Raw genomic sequence first — 20,531 nt, 5'->3', positions numbered from 1 at the left:
TAAAATGAAATTTGTTTATGAGGGAAATTCATACTTTTGTTTACCCCTAGAAGCTGTGACTTTGTAGCCTTCTTGACAAAGACAAACACGCTTTTTGTAAAAAAATAAAGAACAAATGAAAACCCCACAAAGTTTTTTTGAGCCCTGCTGCTGGAACAGCAGCATTTTCAAGCAATGTGTGAGATGGACACTTAAATAGAGCAGTGGGATGATCAGGTTATTTGGGGTCACACTTCTGTGCAGGTGGAGAGTTCTCCCACTGTTAGCATTTCAGCTCTTTTCAGTTATATTTTTTATTTTTTGCTTCTTATGGATTTAAGGTTCCTTTTTATCCTTAGCACAAGTGCAATCTGTGTGTGGAGGGAGTCCTTGGTCGGCTGCCCGGCTTCTGCCCCTCTGCTCTTCACCATCCTCAGCACAACAGGGAGAGAAAACATGGATTCACCCATTTCTATCATGGGCAAAAGAGGCTTGGGGAGGTTAAACTATTTCCAATGAAAATAAGTTTGTATGGTGAGGTAAAAAAAAACAGATTAAAGCATTAATTCCAAGCAGAGCAGGGGATAGGGAACCATGAAGCAGCTCCTCCTTCAGGCTCTCCTAGCACTGTCAGCAGTGAAATCCTTGCTCAGTTACGCTTTGTCCCTTCCCTTCCTGCTCCTCCATGTCACGGCCACTTATCACACTTGTCCCTCACCCCTGGGTGGCCATTTTTATTTTTAATTTATTTATTTTTAATTTTTTTCCAAGGCTCTGCCTCCCGAGCCCATGGGGCCGGGCAGGCCTGGGCTCCCCTCACAGGCCTCACACAGGGCCTGGTTATAAAAACACAGCACTTGCCCCTCCAACTGCTAATTTCAAAATGTCCCACTGCACAGGTTCCAAAGACAATAAAATATAAAAAAAGGGAAAATTATCATACATTTTTGGAATTTCGTTTTTTAAGCCTTATCCCTTAAAAGTGGTAAAATTTATGGTTTTTCCTATGAAAGGGAGCAATTGCTTGTGCTCCCGGGTTTCTCTCTACACTGAGGCTGTGGGGAAAAGTTGTGATATCTTATGAGCTCTGGAATTGATCATAAGATATATGGTAATATATTAATTACTTATATTTCTGATTGAAATGATGAGGCCTTGGTGTGTATCACCTCTCCATTCTCCCGACAGAAACAATATTGGGACATCCACTTAAAACCAGCATCTTTGTTGGGAGGGAGGAAGTGCTTCCTTTTTCATCTTCAAAAAACCAAAGCAAATACCAAACAAATAAAAATATAAACTCCAGAAACAAATACCTAATTTAAATATATATTCCACTCCCCCCAAATTTTGTGATATCTCATATTTCTTAATCTATTGGGGGGGGAAGGAAATCACTGTTTATCTTCTTCTTCTTCACTTTCCCTGATAATGCATTTACTTTATGCATATTTCACCAGTCAGTTTAATGTTTTCATTAAACAGGCAGACACGGGGAAAAAAAATTCACTTTTTCCAAAGCAAGATTTGTTCCTAAGTCGTTTACTTGATCAAAAAATTTTTTTCTTCTTAGTCTCATAGAAAATTCTGTAAACAGGGTGTTCTGTGGAGCAATGTTTATCTATGAATTGCACTTACATCAACAAAATCAATATCTGCTGGAAGTGCCTTGCAGACAGCTGCAGCAGTGTCAATTATTTGAAAGTAGGTATCTTTTTATGGAAGGCTGTCTTCTTGAACTTTCCTTTGAATTTTTTGCATAAAATAAATTAGTTCTTCCATCAGTAAATTAGAAGATTGTAGCGAGTAGCTGTTCAAATCAACATGTTGTCATCATTAGGCACCTCAGATCCATATTAAAATGTGGATATATTAGTTGTCTTTCCTCCTCATCCCCTCACACCTAATCATAAAGCTGTCTTAGATGCATGATTTGCAGCTGAGCTGTAAAAATGGCATCAGTCTCTTCAGGCACAGCTTCAGGTAGTTACTCTGGCGATGCTGTGATTGAACTAGGAGATGGAAAAAGGCCTAATGAAATAACCTTCTGGTCAGACAAAGCAGCTCAGGAAAAAAAGTGTTTCCTTTTGTTCTGGATGTTGTTTAATCTTCTAGCACTTAGCTTACATAGAGCTTTGGACGGTTTAGCTTTGATCAGCTTCAAATGTGAAAGAAGAATATGTGTGTCGGTTTCATATCTCTCTCAGGGCGCTTTCCTGGTGTGCTTGGAATGAGGTGTTCACAACCTAATTTGAATCTGTTTTCCCTGTGTTTGAATCCACCTATTCTTAATGTCTTTTTTTTTTTTTTCTTTCATGCATTTATATCTGTGGCATGAAGAACCCATTCTTTAGAGTTATTGCTGAAAGAGATTTTGAGAGTGTTTAAGGTAGGGAAGAGTTCTTAACTACTTTGAACTTAGTAAGATTAACTGTTAGGTTTTTGTGTCAGCTGTGATTGTTAACATGTCTTGGTTTTGGTTAAAAAGCCACTGGGTAATCGTTGTTTTTTAACAAGTCAGTCACACATATTTATACATACAGAGAGAGGTCATCTCTTGTCTTTGTAAACAAAATATTATTAAAGTATCCAGTGTTTTGTATCCTTGACCCCAAACAGGAAAAATAACAGCTAGGGGATAAGACCTGGGACTTCCATTTACCAGGTGCTCATAGATAAACTGCTTTCATGCTTCCCTGTCACGTGTAGACCTTCCCAAATCCCCAGGACCAAATAACCTTTTCCTGCTATTAACTATTCAGAAAATTCCAGGGAACACTTAGGTGCTAACAGAAGTGTCAGAAGCACAAGTACAGCAGAAATTACTTATCTCTTGTAAAGTGTTTCACTGCAAATGCTTTAGGAGTGGTCGCACACATGCTCCTGCAGGGCTTTCAGGGTGGCAGTGTACAGCCGTAGCTGCTGTTATCCCAAGACAAGAGATGTTATTTCATTTAGGCAGAGTTTGTTTAGAGTGTACAGTCATAGCTGTTGTTATCACAAGACAAGAGATATTATTTCATTTAGGCAGAGTTTGTTTAGCTTGGAGGGAGCAGTTCAGGACAAACAGTGATTTGGGGACATTATCAAGTTCCACAGCAGGGGGTTTGATTTAATATGTTGTCTTTTCTCAAAACACCAAGGGAATGTGTGCTATTCGAATGCACAAGCTGCAGAAAGAAAGAACTAAAAGCTTGCAGTTCTTGAGATAAGCAAGTTTCATATTTGAGTATCTCCATAAACTTTGTGAAGAGAAACCACAGACCACTTTAGGAGCAGTACAAGTGGTACAATTACAGGAGGGAAAAAGGGGTGATGGAGTAGATAAATCTTGATATATAAATATGGTGAAACAGCTGTTTAGATAAACTCTTTAATGAATAGGGTAGAGCAGACAAAAAGGAATTTGTGCTTTTGGCACTGACTAGAGCTTGATGAGATATACAGATATTTCAACCAAACCTCATCAAGGTTGATACAAATGTGTATTGAAACTGACTTGCTGATATAAAAAGCACTGTATCATTATGTTTCTGAAAGAATTAAAGGTCACTGATAATGATTAAAAAAAACCCCCAAAACAGAACAAGTCTGCATTGGAAAATGGGTAATTTTTAGCCAAGTGTGTTTTTTCAAATGTTCATAAAAGAGGGTTGTGTGAGGAAATTCCTCTTTTTTTGTTCTTTCTGGGTGATTGGTGCATAAATGAATGTTACTTCAAGTCACTTCTACTACAGAAAGGAAAAGTCCCAGAAGGCAGCAGTGTCTTTAAATGATGTAAAGCTCTGTGTCACTCTGAAAGCTATCTGTAAGGATATATGATGCTGCATGTTAGGATGTACACTGGTGAAATTACTTTTTTATCTCTGTGCCGGTATCTCAGGGCTTATTCAGAGACTTTTGGCCACAGTCTGTGGTTTTACTCTTAAGTAGCTATGGAATGACTGACCAAAAAGTTCTGAAGTCACTGAAAAAACTTATTTAAAATTGTGCTCAAGTGAGCCAGGTCTTGTAAACTCTTAAGTTGAAGCTGCTGTCATGGAGCTTAGAGATATTAAATAGTTCACAGAAAATTTTTCAAACTTCTTTCTTTTTAGAACTGTAATCTAGATGCTAAACCCTTTTTAAAAATCCTTTTTCTTATTCTTTTCCTCAAGGGCCCTTCATTCAGAAGTGTGCTCCACTGACTGATTTTAATACGTTCAGGCAAGAGAACCAATTCATTTTTTCTCTGCAAGGTAATGATTACCTAAAAAAAGAATAAAAAGAAAAAATGATACCAGCTGCAATCACAGCACAAAAAGCAAAGAAACCTAATAGCAATCACATTCACAGAGTTCTTAAGGAGAGAATATTATTGTCCTAGGAATCACTTATGACTGGTAGAAAACGTGGAAATATTTATCTAGACTTTAGGTCTGCTGGTGTGTTGCTTTCAGTAGAACATTTTGTTTTGGAGTCAGAGGCACAGAGAGTGTGCCCTTGTCTATAATACCTGGCACTAACATCCAAAAAAACACTCAATTTCATACAACATCCTGAAAACAACTGTTAAATAGAAACCTAGAAGTGTAAGTGTGTAAATGATAAAGTTTTCTTAAGTCACTGGGTGAAAAAGTAAACATTTGGAGTTTAAACTAGTTTAGAGAACAGAAGACAAGATGGAGGATTTATGGTGTTGTCTCTTGTCCTTCTTCTTTCTTCATCTTCTTCTTCTAGAGGTTTTTGGGTAGCAATGAGTGATTGGATAGAGAATGCTGCAGTGCAGCACTCAGGTGTTGGGTCATTGGGTCACTAAGGAAAATAATTTACTTGGCATTTGTTAATTGGGTAAATGGACATGTAAAAGACCTTGAAGAAGATCTTTGCTGACCATTTTGCATCTTTCTATCTTAGTGCACTCAGCTCCTTGTACCTTGTAATGTAGATAAGAGAAGAATAAACAAGAGTCTGAACAAGAGAAAACTGCTTCTCTCTCATCAATATCAGTCCAAGGGGAGAAAGAACCCAACCACGAGAGTCCAATCAGGACAATTGTGTACAATCTGGGGGCTTTTTATAACTCAGTTCCTTTATTCTAGGAGCAGCTCAGGAAAGCCCTGCCAGCTGTATGAATGTCCCTCTCAGTAACACCTGCAGCAGCTCTGGCACCCAGATGTGTGTGTGACATATCAGGTGAGTCCCAAGAACTCCACAGCAGCACTTTGCATTTGGGATGTCAGTGAGGAATTCAGTTCTCCAAGTCTGGATGATTGGAGAAGTGTGATTTGCCTTTCATAAGCAGCTGGGTGGGATTATGTGCTTTGCTGCTGCTTACTGTGTAAGTGCTAAAGTGTTGGCATGTAAACTCTTGTGACCCATCTTAAAATAATAAAATTCCTGTAGAATGAAAATATGCTAATGTTTTCTGGAAAAGCAAATTTTACCAAGTTTTCTTCAGATTTTGATAGCTCTGAGTGAGAATCTGCTGGGTTTTTAACCTATATGAACCTACAACACCAGGAAATAAGAATTCTTGAAAGATACTGAGCTAAGTAGATTTTGACTCTTAGGTACAAAATAGAACAAGGACGTGCTGTTTGTTTACCATGGTAACACTTGGAACTGAAACCTTGGCGTAACTTGTGTTATTTCACAGTTGGATGAAAGAATGCATTAAGAAAGATTCAAATCAGGATTTGAAGTGCTGTGCTGCTTCTAGGGTAGCACAGGTCTAGGTGACTGTGTGGGGCACCAGAAAAAAAAACAAACTTCTTGCCAGACTTAACTGTTTGTAGATTCTTAACCATTATTGGTGGTGTTCAGCTCACAGAGGCTGTGTGTGGTGACTTTGCACCAAAGCTGGCTCTGATTGAGGCAATAATTGGGTAGGGATCCATCCTGCTCTGCTATTAGCAGTTCTAAACTCTAACATAGGTTTGGTCTGTGAACCTATAAGATGCTGTAAAGCAAGGATAGGAACGCATTGGAATGACAAGTTAGAAGACATCCTACAAAGGATAGACAACCATTATAAATCAGGTAATACTGGAGAAGCACACTAGATGTTGTCTGAACTCTGCTTCGTTAAAATTAATGGAAGTTTTGTGATCAGATCCAATGAAGAACATGAATAAACACTCCTGAAAGCTCTGTCCCTTGCTGCCAGTTCCTTATCCACTTGGCATTGTTTAAATCTGTTGATGCACTTACAAATTGCCTCAGGAGCTGGCTCTTCTGTTTCAATCCCAATACACAATTGGACTGAAATTTTCAAAGCAGATCATTGATTAAAACTGATGGGAAAAAGGGTTTCTAAATTATCTGCATGTTTTGAAAATTTTAGCCTTTGGGTTCCGTCTTTAATCTGTCCTTAATCAAGTAGAATTCTCACAGGGACTTTTGTTTGAATAAAACTACACACTTTGATCTTTTGGCAAAAAAGTTTTGCAGGAAACTGGTTGCTGCAAGCAGAGTTTGTGCAAGAAAACTTCTAAAGTACATGAGAACAGCACCTTTTCCCAGTTATGAGTACCTAAATTCCTTTTGCTGATTGTAGTGGTGGGGTCTTGGTGAGCAAGAATGTACTAGCAGGTAATCCAAAATACAAATAAAATGAAAATAATTACTTCAGTTGACATTCTGCCTGTTTCTAGTTGATGTTTTTTATTTCACAAAAAAAAAAAATTTCTTTCATGTGTCATTACAATTTTAATTTTCAGTGGCTGCTTCTTGAAAAATAGAGACAATATTTACAGGCTTGTGAACATAACTGCGTGTGCTGCTTCTGTTTCTGAAGAGGCATTCTCAGAAACATGAGTGCCATGATCTCCTGTCTAAGCACCATCAGTAGTGCTGTATTCATCTGAATCTAAACTCCAGAATTCTGTGTTTCTCTATATTTTTGCAAAGATATTTATGACTCAAACCAAAATGCAGCTCTGCTGTTAAGGAAATCCAGTTTACAGGCTTGAAAGAAAGTAGTGTTTTGCATTTTTCTTTTGGCAGTTCAAATGATCCCTTATTTATTTTGAAGTGAGGCATAGCTACTCTTCAGATTTATGTTATGTAAAACAGTGAGAAAATTACATCTATCAAGACAAAAAACCAAGCAAGATGTTCTGCTATGATTCAAGTTCTGCAAGACAAGAATTTCCAAATGTATCCTTTTTTTTCAGTGAAATAGTGGTGATAGTGGACAACATCCCACTCTTGAAGTCTGGAGAAAGTGTATAGGGACTCTGTGTTACATCAAGTAGTACTGCACTTAAAGGAGGCCTAAAGCTTTTGTTATTTAAAAAGAAAATAATTGAAATCCTGTAAATACAAAAAAAAAAAATTCCAGAGATGCTCTGCTTTCCTGTGCACCAGTTGGTTTGGGGTTTTTTGGCATCAATACTTCTGCAGCCAGGCTTTAATTTTGCAAATGCTATGAACTATAGTTAGCCTCACTTCTGTTTAGAAATGATTCTCAGTTAAAGGTACTTCTGAGAAGAGTCCACTGCCCTTTTGTAATCCTTCAGGACATTGAATGAGGGAAAGCTCATAAAAGAAGTAAGAGAAGAGCAGGAAACACTTGATGAAACAATGAAGTCTGTGCATGTGCAGCTGCCCTACAAAACTGCCTTTCCTAACACCAACATATCATTTATTTCTATTAAAGTTCCTTGGTTTTGGTGGTGATTTATTTGGGGACATACCCAAACAAATGTCTGGTGGGAAAGGGGAGAACCAGGTGGCATTTGCTATGAGTTTTAAATTTTTCCTGCTGACAACAGTGACAAAGGTCTGTATCGCACTTAAAATTTCCAGGGTTCTCCTGACCTGTGGCATGATCTTCTCATTCTTCTTGCTATGCCTTATCTGGCAAATCAGTGATAAAATCCTGCCATGGGGTGGGGGCTAGATTCAGCAAAATCCATCTCCATTTTTACCAAGCACAAAAGTTGAGTCTTGATCAAGAGGTATTGAGGAAATTCATGCATTATTTATGTCTGTCTGCGTGGAGAATGATTTTCACAATATATTTGTGTACAGGAGTCAAAATGATGAATAGAAACAGAGCAGTCACTTTATAAGGAAGAGACAAGGCTGGGAAAAAAGGCAGCTAGGAGATAATAAGCCTGAAAGTTGATATGATCAATGTTCACAAAATCATGAAGGTCATGGGTAAAATGAATACAGAGTTGTTATTTCCCTATCCTGGAACGTTTGAGCTGCAGTGTATTGATGAAACTATTAGGAGTTTGGTTTAAAGCTCAGGAGAAAGCACTTGGAATTCTGAGATTTATTGCCAAAGGAGGATGTGGAGGCAGATTCAAATCTGTGGCCAGCAAGTCCATGCAAAGACACCAAGGGAATAGGCAAGGGTGTACTTTCTAATATCTTTCACCTGATAAGATGCCAGTGAAACATTCCAACAGGGATATCCTTATGTATCGTGCATTTTTAATCTTCTGTATATTAAAAACTGTACCTATAGATAAACCCTAGGATTTGGAAGGAGATTTTAATTTCAGCTGGATTAATGCTTTGTTATTTTATGAGTAGAATAATAGGAAGGTTTTTTCAAGAGGGGTAGTTTCAATCTGAAACTAGAAATACACCTTTCAACAATTCTTCAGCCTATTGCATGTGGATCAACAAAGGAATGCTGAGAAATTCTGAGGTAAATTTCTGGTGAATCTGAATTTGACAGTGTGTTGGCATGGTACTCCTACCATCTCTCTGCTTTACTCCTGCTGTCCCCAAAACGGGACACTTGAAACACAAAGCACTGAGCTAGATGGGCTGTTTTGGTGGCTGGAGCATGGAGCATTATTGTGGAACAGACATTTTGCATCATCAAACAGTAGCTGGTGTGTGTTTGGCAGCGGAACAATGGTGGAGGAGACGTCTCAGTGTCAACGTGATCTTGTGACAAACACCTGTCCCTGTGGGACCACGTTGTTGTGTGGTTGTAACAGCAGAATTTGGGTGTTCTCACACATCAAGCACCACCTCATATAAAGGATTAGTGTCTGACTGATGTCTCATGATGGACATTTGTCTCTGGATGCCCTGAAAAAGCTCTGAAACAAGTGTTCTGGAGGGGGGTCTCAAATGTCAGAGATTAGGTTCTCAAAAATCCTGTGTGTTTCAGTGCTAATAGTTAATATCTGATTTTGTTAATTTTCTATAGAATGCATCCTTCGAGTTTGACAGGTCAGCTCAAAATTTCTGTGGTCTTTTCTTCTCCAACTTTAACCTGAGCTTTATAAAAGTGAGGGCCTGTCCAGCCTTGGAAAACTCCAAGTGAGCCTGACAAGCTTGTCATTCTCATCTACTTTTGCTTGCTTTTATCTATCCCTAAGGCATCTTAATTTACAACTCCTTTTTTGCTAGGCTGTTAAAGAGATTTTGTGCAGAGGCTTTGGTTTATTATCTGATGCTCTGAAATACTGGGTCAGCTAGAACTGCATCAACTAAAAATTGATTTGAGGCAGATTTTTTTTTGTTGTTTCTTTGCTTGTTTTTGTTTTTTTCTGATTTGAAATTTATCTGATAAATTAATCAGTTGTTTTTTGTGACCTTGCCACATGGTAATGTGTGCAGATGAGGGGGAAACTGCATCTTCCTGGGATTCACTGGATGCCACAGATTTGAGTTTTCTTGTTTTCTTTTCTAACAAAAGAGGTGGGCCTCTGCCCGTGTGTGTTAAGGATCAAAAATTCATGATGAAAGAAAAAAGTAGTTGAATTGCAGTTGCAAATATTTTTAATTAAATTTTTAGACTTTCATTAATGTGAGTAACAGAGATGATCCCATGTTGCAGGAGATTTTAATGAATTTTATTTATGGAATACATGAACAGCCTGAAGTTTCTTGCCTTTATCCACCATTTTCTCATAAGGCATAAAACTCCAATTTCTCTAGTGGTGATCAGCTGCAAATGTTTTTTAGCTCTGACAGAAAGATTTCTGACCTTGAATCAGTAAAACTTGAAAGAATTGCTTGAACCAGAGAACAATTGACAGCTGTAGCACAAATCTGAGTCCAATGAACGTTGAATCTCTTGTGGTTTAGACCTCAGACTGCAAAAAGCTGACAGTCCATCAGAAATCTCATATTTTTTTCCTGGCAAAGGGTTTCTGAGAACAAAGTGGGAAGTTTTTTAGAACACATATTAAGAGGAACTAAAATCTGTAATGAGGTAATGGATAGGGTAGTAAGGGGTTACATTCTTGGGTACTTGATTTCTTGTAGGAAAAATTCTGGTTTCTAGCAAAGGATTTAGTAATAGTCAGAAATATGAGAGAATGCATGACCTGTCTCACAAAGCAGAGAAAGGGTATAAAATACTGTCCTGGCTGTATTAAAACACATAAAACACTGGCAGAGGCTACAGAAGATATCTCTGTGTCTTAGAAACATCCAAGAGTTTAAGATGAAGAGAAGAAATGCATAAGGCACGAAAATCCAGAATTTTGGCTGAAGATCTGTTCTTACAGCCCTGCATTCTCGAGGTCTTTCATGACATGGAATGAGAGTGTAATTTCTCTGACTATTCTATAGCACATCTGTTAATAGCATTTGAATTTTCTCTAATTGTTGTCTGATTTTTCTCAGCTGATACATGGGCTAGTTAAATAAGAGAGCTTGAATAGGTGGGACACCATAAAAGTGGAGTAGTTAATGTCTGGAGAACTTCCTGACCTACAGAATTGTGCTAGCATGAACATTGGGCAGCGCTGGGTCCAGGCTTCTAGAAGGCATTCCTGAGCAACAAAAAAAAACAAAACTTGTTTGGTTAAAAAGAATGTTTTGTACATGTCACTCAGTTCTTAAATGAAAAAGAAGTTGTTGACAGCTGACAGCTTGGATCCTTGTATGTTACAGCTATTTCCCACTAAGAAATGATGTTTCAAATAACCTGGTACCTCAGGCTAGAGTGCCTTGTAAAAGCAGAAATATTTCCCGTGGCTATGTTATGGTTGTTGAAAATTTTGTGGTTCTGTGAGTGCCAGTCCCATTAGAGGCTCTGTAGAGATCAGTAATTGCTATGACAAATCATGTTTTCATGCTGGAAAACAGATGCTTTATAGACAATTAAAAAATAAAAAAAGCCTTGCTTTTTCTAAACCAGAAAAGATTTATAGCAAGAAATATTTTTGGTTATATACATTTGAATTAAAGAATTTGTTTACTTATGCTGAGATCTAAGTAGTAAACTGCTACCTGTGCTCTGTAGCCAATATTCTTTTTTGTTCTTTGCACCTTTCATGTTATTGAAACATTCTGCTGACCAGTGTCCTGCCAGCAAGGCTTTGTGTCAAAATTCCATTTGTGTTTTAAGGTGATGGTTACCTGGGGGGAATTTGTGACTGAAGGAGGCAGTGGGACTTCCTTTGATTTATATCCTACTCTGCATGGGCTAACAAGAGTATGAAAAGATTAAATATGGCTCCAGTGGCAGGTGAATTCCAGGACTTAGCTTGGGATTTCTTGCTTCAGCATTAATTTGGCATTTTATTAAATTGATATTAAATTGATAATAGATTCATGCCAACTGCTCAAAGTCACTGGAACCAGGGGGATGGCTGGGGCTGGGCTCTCATGGGAGCGCTGTGCTCGGCCCTTTCCCTAGAGCTCAATAAAGATTTAGTGATTATGTGTGTGTCAAAGATATTTTCAAAAGGATTAGGGCTTGAGGGGGAAAATGTGGGTCTGAATCTGCCAGAAGCTTTTCCAAAGGGAGATGCAGGACCTCCTTCCTTGAGACACTCAGAATTCACAGAGCCACAGAGTAGTTGGGGTTGGATGAGACCTCTAGTCTAACCCAAAATTTAATGAGACAAGACCATAAAAAGCAAGCTGACTCATCCTTGAAGTTATCATTAATTTATCCTTGAAGTTATCCCTGCTCTGAACAGGAGGTAACAATAAGCAAAAGCATAAATTCCACTACGAATTTGTAATTTCATAATAAATTCAAAAATCTCATAAACTTCTGTGAGGTTTCTGTTTGCTGCCTTTTGGGAATTCCCTCCACAAGAACTAAAAATCCTCCAGCTTCAGTGTTTGCAGGCTACTAATCCAAGTCTGGATGCTATTTTGCTGTTCCTGGGAGCAAGTACCAAACCACTTTTGTGTATCCAAAATGCTTGAACATGTGGCTTTTAGAAAAGAAAATAAGATTTATGTCCTTTCCTGATGTTTAACAGGAATAGCTTGCATGAATAAAGGGAAATCCTGTAGCAAGTGGACCTATTTTGAAAATTAAACAAATTTATTAAAAAAATGAAGCGTTAGGACACACAGAAAAAATAAAGCCCTGAAGCAAAGCAATCCATAATGAAATACTTCAATAAAAACACTCCTTTGATGGCAATTTTTATAGAAATATTAGTTAAAGTTGCATGTGCTTCCAGAGAGGTAGGATATGATTTTATGTTAGTTGTTAAACAGGTCATTAATATTCAGTGCCAAAATCATTATTTTTCAGCAAGTAATGTAATTCCAAGCTGTCCAGAGAGAAGGAGCGAGCCTGTGCTGAGAAATGTGCTTTTGTCGAGGTATTGGGTGTTCCTGGGCACCAAAAATCCGTCATCCTGAGAATGTTCCATTCTATATGAGCGCTGCTGAAGCTCTGAATGGTCTGTCAGCACTTTTATTAGGCATCTTATTATTAGGGAGTTTATAGCTTGGCTGTAAAGCCCTTGCTGGAGGCTAAAAGTAGTTAAATAATACTTTTCAGAGCACTGTTTTGTGCCAAATTTAATTCAGATAGCTTTAGGCGGTTTTCCATGTTCGTATCAGAAGGCAATATTCAAGCTCTGATGGAAATCTTTTGAAGTGAGGCAAGGCAAAATACAAATGGCCTAGGCCTGCAGCTTCACTCCTAGGAGGCAGTAAGACAGCCTAGTAGAGCAGAATGAATTTTTCATGGAATAACCATATCCAGGGGCTGCAGCAGCGGGACCCAGCGCTTCAGGGTGAATGATAAAGTCCTGATTGAAACAGAATCCTGGTTTGCCTGGGTAGGGCCTGCAGGACTGGAGCACCCTGAGGCAGGTTGTGGAAACTCTAAATGACTCCCTCTGACAGAAACAGATGACATTGTTTCAAATGAAAACTCTTAATTTGAAACGCTGTAGAAACGTCCTGTTGCTTTTTTTCTGAGTAATACCCAGAGAGCAGCTCAGCAGAGCAGGGAGCTTGCAGGGCTCTGTTTTCCCTTTGTTCTTGGAACAAATGCTCTCATTTTGTACACCAGCAATCACACTTTGCTGGGGCTGTTCTGCCAAGTCAAAGCAAAGAATTTTCAGGAGGAGGTGACAAAAAGTACTGCACCACTTTATTTTCACGTCAAGACCTTGGACATGGAATCGAATTACTCTCAAACTTAACAAAAATTGTTGTCAGAGAAGTTGCATAAGCCTGTTGCTAAAGAATCTAACCTTAACAGGAAAAAAAAATAAAAAATAAAGATAAAACATAATAATTTCTGTGCAAACATACTTGTTTTATTTCAGCACAACACGAGGGGACAGATTGCCACATGGAGTACATGTTTCTTCAGTGATTCTCACAAAGTCTTTCATCAGCTGCCAGTCACAGGCAAGTTCCTGAGGGTGAAAAATTTTCCCCATGTTCTTGTCAGCCGTGCTGTGTGTGGAGAAAGTTTCCTGAACTGATTGGCAGTGCCTTCCTCCCGAACCAGCACGCTGTGGAAATCTCTTGGTTGGTTAAAAAAGCTCTGTCTGCAATGGACACAGCTGTGGAGCAAGCTGAAATAGAAGTTGGTAGAGGTAGCCAGATTTTATTAACTTTTTATTATAAATATTATTTATTATCTTGGTGGTGGTTTGAGGTTTGAGGTTTCCTGTTTTTATTGTTTGTTTTTTTTTCTTTTTTCTTTTTTTTTCTTTCTTTTATTTCCCATAACTTTTGGTCCCTGAAAGCATGCAATTCCAGGAAGAAAAACAGAACTAAAGGAGTTCTTCCTCTTTCATTTGCCTTTCATCTTCATTCCTTCACCTGTGTCCCACCAAAGGCAGTTCCAATGCAAACCATCACCTGGTAAATAGTTTCAGGTAGCTTCTGTGAGAATCCAACTGCAGTGGAACATTAATTACTTAGAAATCCAATTTATGCAATTTTTGGCCAAAAGCTAATTTTTAAGTTTGTAAGTTTTTGCAGGTTAAATAATTGCTTATAAAATTAGCAGTGAGTGAATATTAAAGGTGAAGCCCTCTGAGCACAGCCAGGAATCTAATTCTGAAAATGTGGATCTGATTAATTGCATCAGGCTATGAAGCATTACAGCTGTGCTAAATGTTGGGCAATGCGAGACTATCGACCTCTTCACTTCTTCCACTTTATTACAGTGGAGAATCTTCTCTGTGGTAGCTTTCAATTTAAACCACGGGTTATTCCTGTTGTTTTCAGCACACCTATGGAAAAATGTAACAGATAAAGGGTTCTAAAAGATTATTTAGTAGTCTTTCTTCTCAGGAAAAACTAGATAGATGATGTTCAGATTTTGAGAATGCCTTCAAAGTAAAGGAACTGTCAGTTGTAATTTATAATATATCTTTCCCCCTGTCCTGCTAAGGAAATTTGTTTATCCAACATTCAAGGCAGCTGCACTTGCCTTCAAGTCTCTTCTTCAGTATATTCCTGCCCAGAAAAATCTAATATGTGGCTGCTGAGCTGCGTGGTTTACGAGAGCTCATCCACAACATGGAGAATTTTTCACTCTATTGATTTGTGGAAGCAGGACTGGGTTTTTTTGTCCTTCAGTATTTAATTTGTTTTCAGTATTTTTTTTTCATTTTTGCCATGCATAAAGTGGTTTGCTTTTTTCTGTAGATGTTCCAGGTTTCAATTAAATATCCAACAGAACAAATATGAATGGTGCAAAGATACTACAGACAGCTAGAGCTGAAAGGTACTTGCATCACGAGATGTGATTATGTCTACAGCATTAATCTCTGTTCTATACCTAGAAAACATTTTTTCAGACTTGAGGAAAACACTGTTATTTTTGAGCCTTTTTAATGCTTTTCTCTCTTTGAAGGAAACTGGCCAACAGTTTTGGAAATGTAGGGGCTGGAGGAAGGAGTCTGGCATAGAGGGTGGTCATGTTTTCTGTGCTTCCTTAGGCAATCAAGCTCAAAATGAGCAGGGAGATCTGTACTTACACCGAGCTTGATTACATATTTCAAAACCCAGCTTTGTGTGGAAGCACTTTGATGAATTTTTTAACAATCTCACAGAAATTCCAGAAAAACATTTGTACTGCCTATTACTTCAAAAAAGTAGTACTCAATTAAGGTATTTTTTCTTTAGCTAGTAGATTTTGCTTGATTTTTCATAAGTCCAAATGCTAACTTTTCATCATTGCATCCTTGTTTCAGACACCATGATTAAGCATAAGAAAATTAAAGTAGATGTTTAAAGAATATGTATATTCATGTAATATGTACATAAAGTCCACTGGGATAAAAGAAATATTCCTGTAGTTTTAAATAAATTATTGAGACATAGAATGAACACCTTATTTTCATCATTGCAGATCCTTATCAAGCCCATTTCACTTTTATGGATGTGCAGAAACAAACTCTGTGCCTGAGAGACCTTCTTCAGGTGGGGTGATGTGAGGACAGAAAGGAAAAAATGACATTCTGTTGGATATATATCCCAGTGGCTGCTAAGAACCAGTCAGAGGAAGTCAGGAAGAAAATTGATGAGATTACAACAATAAAAGAAATATGCCAAAGAGAGGTTTTTTTAAAGTGCTGTTGAGACAATTAAAAAAGGGAAAGAAGAGAGTGGTTGATGAGCTATACACAAGTTTTCCTACTTTCAGGGGATGACAATTCTGCCAGCATCTGTGCTGCCTGCTTGAAAGGGTCTAGCATTCATTTGACTTCTGAACTTGTATTTATTATTAGCATATATCTTACCTTTAGTAACTTTTCTACTAGTCTGAAATCTGTCAAACTAGTGTTACATAAGCCCTGTAAACAGTGCTGATTACACAATGCCTCTTTTCCTAGTTCAGAAGAGGAAAGAACAATTAGGTTTATCTAACATCTCACAGCCCGTTAGATTTCATCCAGATACCCCATTTTACAGACAAAGATTGCAGTAAAAAAGTAAATTATGCCAATTAATCTGGGAGATATTACTTTGTACAACACACTGAGTAGCAGGGATCAGGATGCATTTGCTGTCAAGGGTCTGCAGCAGCCAAAAGAAATGGAGTGAGATATGCCCAGGTGGTGTCAACTGCTGTTTGATAAATCTTTCTGTTGCATTCCAGCTTCCCCTTAATCTAGAATCTCTATTAAAGAGGGTACCTGACAGCTGGAGATGTTCTTATTTTTTTGTTATCAACTAGGATTTCTTGAAACAATAATGGATGTCTCCATAAGCAAGAGCAGAGATAATTATTTGAATCTTTTTACTGGTCTTGTGCCTTGTCCCTTCCATTTGTAAATCAAGAATTTTTAAAATTTGTTTTAAGTGTTTCTGTACCATTTTATTATAAATCCCTTCTTCCTTAGGTCTTTAAAACAATTGCAGTTGGTGGGGTTTTTTTGTGTTTACTTGAGTCAGATGGTGTTACAGAGCTTAGAATTTTCTTTTTCTAAACTTATTCTTTCAGCTTCCCTGACAACCCTCCAAGACCTGTCCTGTGGTAAGGAATTTTCTGAGCTTGGTTTTGAGATATTGCTCTTAGAGGAAAAAGGAAAACTCCCCCAAAAGAAAAAACAAGAATGCTAAAAATGAGTGCAAAATGCATCTTAAACCTTTTCTTAATGATTGCAGGCACCATCAGCTGAAGAATCAATGCCAGTGCAGGATGTGACTATCCACTGTAACCACGAGGAAAGTCATCAGGAGAAAATAAACGTGGCTTCAAGCTGCAGGTTCACATCAAAATCTGCATTCAAAATCAGGTTTGCTGGCAATAAAAAGGCAGACCCTTAATTCAGTTCTGTCTTTAAGACTTAGAATTTCACAGGTTGTTCTTCCTAAATAGAAATTTCAACATGCTTGTTGTTTCTGAGTGGAAAAATTGCTTTCAGCAGAGGAAAGCAAACTGAGAGAAAACAGGAAATATCAAATAATTGGGTTTATGAGAAATTTGACTTTCTATTTCTGCTTTTTTGTTAATGCTCATCTCTTGAGACAGTGTAATTCACAGGTTACACCAACCTCACACCTGCACAAGCTCATGGACCCAGGGAGAAAGGAATGTTGTGGTAATACAATCCATCTCTGTGGCTTCACCTGCTTCATATTCCAGGACCTAGCTAAGTAAAATGAACAGTGGTAACCTTAGTAAAGAGCAGGTTTTGAGCCATTTCCCTGTGCAAGAACATTTATTTTATTTATTTATTTGACCATATTTTATTTTTTTTTTAATTAGCTGGTTCACTAGTAGCATGTCCTCAGTTTGTGGCACACAATGAAACTTGGGAATGTGAAACATTCTTAAACTATCTTAGGTTCATGACTTTAAGTTTTCAAGACTTCAAAGTGCTTCTGACAACTGGCAGATAGCTCTACAATTTACCAGAAAAAGACCATCACACTATGAGGAGAGATTTAAGTGCATACTTTCTATGTTAAAAATAAGTCAAATTATCATTCTTTCTACCACAGCAGGCACTTTACAGAAAAATAATTTGTGAAAACAGAGAAAAGTATGTCCATCAAGGAATATATTTTAAAAATCAATATAGCAAGTAGATGTGTATAACTTCAGTGCATCTATTCTCTTGTGCCGTATGTTTTTATGTCCCCATTCTGTCAGTCTGCAGTTTTAAACAAACAGTTCCAAATGCCACTGGTATTTTTGCTTAAAAGACAGAATCTGTAACCCTTCAGAGATTATATTAATAGCTGCAGCACTTTGCTGTACGTGGTACTTCAGCATTATCCTTACATTCATAATCTAGGAGCACTAAATCTGTAATCACTAACCTTTCCTTTCTTACTAAAAAGCATTGTTAAATTAAATGATGCATTATTAATAAGCATTCTTGAAAATGGAACCTAGGAAAGTTAATGCACTTTATATTCTATTACAAAGATAAGCTTCACTAAATGTCTTTATCCACCTGTTTTGGCACTACAGTGCCTTCCCTCTTTATTGTTCACAAGGCTGATTATTTTAGCTCAATTTTTGCTGTCTGTTTTCTTATTCCTTTGCAAATATGCACACGTTAGAAAAGGAATTCAAGGCCAGGTTGGATGGAGCTCTGAGCAACCTGGTTTATTTTTATTTCATAAACATATCCAGTAGGTATCTTTAGTTTTCAATTCATACATTAAAGCACAATAATCAAGTGAGATTATCATATCCAGAGATACTTTTCCAGTCCACTTTATTTGTGGGGAGCATATTTTGAGGAAGGAATGTTGAGTAAACTTCCCATGTTCTTCAGTGTTACCTGGATCTTTTAAAGCCACTGCTGGAGCTCTGTGGTGCCAAGCCAGAGGGATGTCTGGATATTTTAAATAATTTTCTCAAAGTTTGGACACAAGTGATTTATCATCAAATTCATACTTTAATATGGTATTGATTAGAGAATGCCAAATGTGGAAATCTGTTACGAGTTTTGCATCTACTTTCTTCTTTTGATGTTATGAAAACACTAACATGCATGATTTTAGCTTAATTTCTTTTCAGAGAGGAATAATGTCTCTCTAGTGAGCTGCTAATGACAGGAGAACTGCTCAGAACATTTGCAATTTGTGCACCCTCGTGGGAATGGATTTTGTATTTTGTATTTTGTAGACCTATCTGGACAAATAGAGTAATTGCTCACCCGAATTCCACAGCTCTCAGCAGATACCAGTTTTGGGTAACTGTCCTGAGTTTTCAAAAGTCTGCCTACCTGGACTTTAATTTATGTGTTCATTTTGCAGAATATATATTGTGTAGTACATGCTATAGCTTGCATCTCGTGGACTCATTCCATGGCCATTGCACATAAAGATATGGTAAGATAAATCAGTTTATCTTATAAAAAAAACACACTGATGCTTTTGGGGAGATAGAGGTGTGAAGCCTTTTAAAAATATCTTAAAAAAGAAAACAGAAAAAAAAAAAGGAAAACATTCTTTGTGAGGCTTTTGTTGTGTTTAAGAACACAAAGTTTGTGTTTGAAAAACCCACATTTGCTTGGACAGAATTGAGATTGTCCTTGTGTGTGGATTTTTTGAAATGGTACCAAAGGAAATGTTACATAGCTAAAATATGATAAAGAGGTTTTTCATTTAACAGTTCAGTGCAAACCTAAGATATGTTGCTGTATTCCTTGACACTTTAATATAAAGGTCTGAATCCACATTATGCAGATTAATTTCCAGCAGCAATTATAAACAGAGCAGTGCTTGGTGGTAGAATGGATGATGTGGTGATTCCAGCTTCTCTTTGGAGCTCTGCCTGGAGGTGCTGGAGAATCCAGGTGTGCCAACAGTGCCAGAAAAGCTGGAGCAGATTTGCTGGAAGTTTTGTTGGCACCCCAAAACCACTGCTGTGTTCCAGGCACTGGCTTTGTTGACTGCCCAGTGGTGAGTCTGATTTGGAGGCTTTACACTTCCACAGGTCACTAAATAACTCCATTTTTGCCTGGGGGAAGCTGTTAGGAGTCTGCCTCTCTACTAAGGTTTATATTTTAAATTATTTGATTTACTGGTGTCCAGGATGATGGATTTCAGCCTCTTGATTTCTAAATAAGCCTTTTCACATGCTTTGTGTCATGTCTAGCAGCAGTAACAGGTATCCATAAGCAAGCATCAAGGAATAGACTGGTACATTTGTATTAGGCTTTAGTTTGGAAATTTTTCTTCTTGCTGTCACATCATGAGCTCTGCAGCTGAAGAGAAATTTTCTGTTTTGACCACAAGACTTTGCTTCATTTCAAAATGAAATGAAAATTTCCAAACAAGCAAATCTTGGCAGAACTGCAGCCATTATTTAAAGGCAGAATTTCAGATCAGAACAAGAGAAGGTGTCATGCCACGTTCCCTTACCCCACAAAAGTTACAGCAGACAGCGGGCTAATGCTGATATTCCCCAAGAGTTGGATATTCCAGTACAAAATCTGGCCTCTTCCTATTCTAAACACAAATTTAAGTCCTTAAACCTCCCTTTCCTGAGTACTCTAAACAAAATTATCTCCGTTTTGAGACTCTAAGTGGGCACAGGCTTAACAGCTTTTAAAAAGTCTCAACTTGGCTTTACTGCAACATCAGAGATGTTTGTGTAAGGCAGGAGAACTGTTCCCATCTCATGGCTGTCCCTGGATTATGTCTAGCAGCATTTTCCTCTACATGTCCAGCTGTGTAAATTTGTGGCTTGTGAGAGAAAACTTCATATTTAATGATTCCACAATGAGCTTTTGAAAAGTAAATGATGTGATTGTTGTAGCACTTATCTTTTCAACTTATGTCAATCAGTTTTTTTGATTAAATGGCAATTTTCTTTTGTACTAAGCTATACATAGAGCTTTCACTTTGTACTTCCACACTTCTGGAACTTTTTGGTGCAATGATTAAAGACTTGCTTT

At 37.7% G+C, this 20,531-nt stretch overlaps 1 long non-coding RNA gene across 2 annotated transcripts; it reads left to right on the top strand.

Moving 5' to 3' along the window:
* Positions 1-361: 361 nt before the first annotated feature.
* On the top strand, positions 362-17,003 carry LOC111930467 (uncharacterized). Of its 2 annotated transcripts, XR_015288090.1 has the most exons (8): positions 362-518; positions 1,553-1,683; positions 2,320-2,368; positions 4,137-4,217; positions 5,061-5,154; positions 13,473-13,557; positions 14,812-14,890; positions 16,777-17,003. It is a non-coding gene; the product is annotated as an uncharacterized LOC111930467 (long non-coding RNA). The 2 variants fall into 2 exon arrangements; XR_015288091.1 differs by lacking the exon at positions 362-518 and having other exon boundaries at positions 554-1,683.
* The last annotated feature ends 3,528 nt before the right edge of the window (positions 17,004-20,531 follow it).

Source organism: Cyanistes caeruleus, chromosome 6 (genome assembly GCF_971803275.1).
Source record: "Cyanistes caeruleus chromosome 6, bCyaCae1.hap1.1, whole genome shotgun sequence".
NCBI classification, from domain to species: domain Eukaryota; kingdom Metazoa; phylum Chordata; class Aves; order Passeriformes; family Paridae; genus Cyanistes; species Cyanistes caeruleus.
Note: the sequence above shows the minus strand (reverse complement) of the source record. Positions and strands in the feature narration are given on the sequence as shown.